The following is a 4,746-nucleotide window of genomic DNA, read 5'->3' as shown; positions in this document are numbered from 1 at the left end:
TAGTGAATTTGATTTTGTGGCGTGTGGAGTTCAGATGTACAAAGAAGTCAAGAAGTTTGTCTCTTCCATGAGGCCAGATGACAAGTGTGTTATCCACATAACAGAAGAAGAAGAAGAAGAAGAAGAAGAAGAAGAAGATGGATTTCCATTTGGATGACATCAGGGCCTCTTCCTCGAAGTGCACCGTAAACATATTCACAATCTCTGGTCAGAGTGGGCTGCCTATTGCGACTCCATCTGTTTGCGGGAGGGGGGTGTGCCACGAGTCAGTGAAGTGGAAAAGCTGACCAAGTAATATGTGTGACGTGTCATACCTCGACCGATATTGAGAACAGAATAAAAAATTCAGAGGCATTACTTTTCAGCACTCCCATGCATATTCTGTATGCAAGAAAAGCATATGGAGCAGGTTTCTCATTCAGAAATTCTATTTCAGTGTTGGTTGTTTACACGAAGACCGTGTTAAGCATAATGGAAGAAGGAGAAATGTTTATCAGCATTCCAGATTTGGCAGTGGCAGGCTCATGGTCTGCTGAGAATCTGGTTTATTGTTTCACTATATTGCCGCTTGCATTGCTCAGAATCTCATTTTGTGCGAACATAGAATTGGTAGGTTCAGGAGGGCCATGCTAAATGCCTTGCAGGGCCTCAGTAGTGCCACCCAACTAGCACCTGAGAGGGCAGACAAGTGTTCGCTCATGCGTACGTGATCCTGCAGTGAAGTTGTGTACATTTAGTCAGGAAGTGGGCTTGTATACAGTGAGACAGATATCCACACAGACAATGTGATGGCATCTGGAGCAGAACAGACTGTCAAGCCCTTAATGCAGCTCTAGAGAGAGGTGAACTGACAGCGGTGCAACTGACAACAATGCCAGGCACAGGAATGGCACTGTGTCATCGTATCGGATGAGTCTCGGTTCTGCAACATTGTCACAATTGGTGTACATGTGTGTGGAGGCTCTGATGCCAACAGACCTGGCCAGATTGTATCTGTCATTCTCATGTGAGTCCAGCATGTGATGTGATGGTATGGGGTGCAACTGGATTCATGTCACAACCTCTGGTTCACATAGCCAGTAATTTGGACAGCAGCCATTGCATTTGTGTTTTGTTAAGGCCTATCGCTGTGCCCTATTTTCAAGGGCTCCGTGATGTTATCTTTTAACAAGATAATGCAAGACTACACATCACCTGAGCTACCTCGATACAGAGAGTGTTCCACTGTTGCCGTATCCAGCATTTCCTTCAAATCTGTCACCTGTGGAGAACGTCTGTTCACAGGATGCCAAGAGATGGGTATGCCACCAGTCGCCAGCCACTACAGTTGATGAACTCTGACATATGACATACAGTTGAGTAGCATGAAATGATGTACCCATGGCTGTAATCCAACCTCGATTTGATATCCAGTGTGATGAGAGCTGTTCTGCTGTTCCAGTTCCAATACTGAAATTCATATATTATTTTTATGCTATCCTAACCAGATTGGACTGTGGTGTCATACAGCATAAAATATCTTACAATGTGTTGAATCAGTGATGAGAAGTGTAGAACAGCCAGCAGGGGAAAGATGTTGGCAATGAGACAGCTTTTATGTATAACAACAGTACAGTGTTTCACAGTGCATAATGCTTCCGCAGATTGAGAACAAAATGTGTGGTTTGCTTTCATCCATTTTCACAAACACAGCCTTGAAAAATAATGTTGACATTACTGTGCATTTCACTCTGAGGCATATTGCACTCTGAGAATGTTCATCGAATTCAGTTACTTTGTATTATATTTCAGTAACAGTGACATAATAGCAAATTGGACTGTATGAGTTTTTACAGATTTTTTTTCCAGATACACACTACCATTTCTTCAGATTTATTTAATTTGGGTATAAATCCTTTCCAGCATATATGCTGTACACAAAATGTTGAACATAAAATGTAGCTATCTGCTGATTTAACATCTTGCTGAGTATACCGGTACAATATTTTGTTGTAACAAATAGTTCAATGTATTTTACACACTTATAAACTTATTTATACAGTTATAGTAATTTATACCATTACATTAATGTTGTACCTTAATGTTCTGGAAGACGATATTATAAGGAACCTCATACTTTTCCTGGATGATAGAGTTGTCTATAATGAATTATTACCCGAAAAATATCTGCACAAATTTGAGTCAGATCATAACATCCAAAGATATGTAAATTGGAGCACATCACAAAACAAATAAAAGACAGTATTGTATGACTACATTATCAAATAATCACAGTTTTAATTGGTCAACTCATTCAAATATCAGGATGAAATGAAATGGTGACATAGACTCACTTGTAGGCAAAGCAGAATGCAGACTTCAATTCATTGGTAAGATACTGGAAAATGCAATCAGTCTATAGAGGACATTGCTTACAAAATACTTGTGTGGCCCATTCTAGAATATTGCTTAAGTATGACCCATAACAAATAAGGCTAATGGCAGACATTGAATGTATACAAAATAGTGTAGCATGATTGATCATAGATTTATTTGATGCATGGGAGAGCATCAAGAAGCTACTAAAAATTGGAAATGCCAGACAAGTGAAGATAGACGCCAAATATATGACAAAACCTAACTTATGAAATTTCAGGAACCTGTATTAAGTGAGGTATTTAGGGATTATACAATAACCGCATATGTATCACTCCTATAGGGACCATGAAGGCAAGATTAATTACAGCATGCACAGAACCATTTAAAGAATCATTCTTCCCACACTCCACATGAGCATTGAATGGGGAAAAACCATAATGTGTGGTACAACAATGTACTGCGGTAGCACACACTAAAGAACAGTCCAAGTCCATACACTAGTTATGTGGATTGCGACCAGTAATGAGACAATTGACCATCACAGGCTGTGTTCAAAATGAGCACTGGCAGCACCAGTATATGCTCCCATTCTGGTATGGAAAGACTGCTGCACACAAACCAGTATTTCAGCAGGGACAATCCGACAGGCTGCAGTAATATATCATTGCATATCATCAGATGTAGTTGGTATGCCCTTGTAGACAGTCTTTCAGCTTTCCCCATAGAAAAATGTCTGCAGGCATGAAATTTGGCGAATGGATCAACCGAGATACAGGTCCTCTACATCCAATCTAATGATTTGTAAACAGTTTGTGAAGCCATGTTGTACTTCGTGCACTGTGGGTTGTACAGCCATCGTATTGGTACCACAAGTTGCTCCTAGTCTGCAGAGGAATCTCTTCTAGCATCCGTGGAAGATGATTTGTTAGGAGGCTGTGATACTCATGCACATCCAGTGTTCTTTCTAAGAAAAACGGGCCTATGAGCTGATGGTTCACTGCCCCACACCACACGTTTACACTCCAAGGATGCTGACATTCCACCTGCCACAGCCAAAGAGAATTTTTAACAGACCAATTGTGCTTATTTCAGCACTTTACCACGCCACGATTGTTAATATTTCCTTCACCACTAAACAAGATACATGATACATCTGGAGTATCCTGTCTTAATGGCCATGTATGGAAGTTAACACAATTCTCTTGATCAATTCCATGCATCTCTTTATAGAAAGGGATAAACCTATATCAATGGAGAATGCATAGGACACTTGCCCCATTAATGCCATTTCCACATGCGATTGTGCAAGAGGTAACATGTGGATCAACTACTTGTTTCATCTGTTATGTTGCTAAGAGTTAGGCTATGACTTCCGCATAACTGGTTGAAGAGGTTGATAACATCATACCTAGCAACTACCCAGATTGAGTGGCACAAACTAGTATTGGTGTGGAAACTTTTAAAAATACTGTATCTCATTGACAACTTGTACTAGAATCCTGCAACAAACCCCACTGACATTCTGATTTACCATATTTTTAGTTTGTTAATGTCAGTAAGCACAGTTTCATTTAAAAAGTGTACATCTGCACAAGAAAGGATTTTTACAATCTGTTGATTGGGTAACAATAATGAGTCCCTGACAACCAATCCATTCTGTCAAAGCCGCAAATCAATAGCACTTCATACTTGTGGTGCGAGCTTTAGGCATTTCACCCTGTGACTTGGTCTTCAAAAGTGAAATAATTGTGGGCCAGGATGTGATTGGGTAGGGGGATTAGGAAAGAGGTGGTGGGTTTGGTATCAGGAGGATGTTTGGAAAGTGAGGCCACGGGCATGGGGGATGTTGTAAAATGATGTTGCATCCATAGTAACCAGCAAGGAGTCATGTGGTAGCAAAACAGGAAATGCAGAAAGGCGGTGAAGGAAGTGAGCATTGTCTTCACTGTAGGATGGGAGGTTACAGACAATGGTTTGCATGTGATGTTCAGTGGGAGGCTTGTACCCAGCCACAGTTGGACAAGTGGAGAGACCTGTGTAGTTGGGTTTGTGTAGTTTGGCGAATAGGTAAAAAGGAAGGAGTGGTGTGAGGAGGGAGATAGATCCAGGAGTCAGGTTATGGGATGGACTTAAGGTCTTGGAGAGCTGCTGGAGTCTTGTTGGAATTCAAGGATGTGATCATGGTTGTAAGGTTTGTATGCAGAGGTGTTAGAAAGTTGGTGAAGACTCTCAGCCACATAGTCACTATGATTCATGAACACTGTGATGAAGCTTTTATCTGTAGGGAAGATGATAAGGCACGGATTGATTTTCAGGATATGGGTAGGTGTGTGTTACATAGGAGTGATGTTGGTCTCACTAGGGAGAATTTAGGAAAGGAAAGTAAGG

The sequence above is a fragment of the Schistocerca americana genome, chromosome 6 (assembly GCF_021461395.2).
Source record: "Schistocerca americana isolate TAMUIC-IGC-003095 chromosome 6, iqSchAmer2.1, whole genome shotgun sequence".
In the NCBI taxonomy this organism is placed as follows: domain Eukaryota; kingdom Metazoa; phylum Arthropoda; class Insecta; order Orthoptera; family Acrididae; genus Schistocerca; species Schistocerca americana.
Note: the sequence above shows the minus strand (reverse complement) of the source record.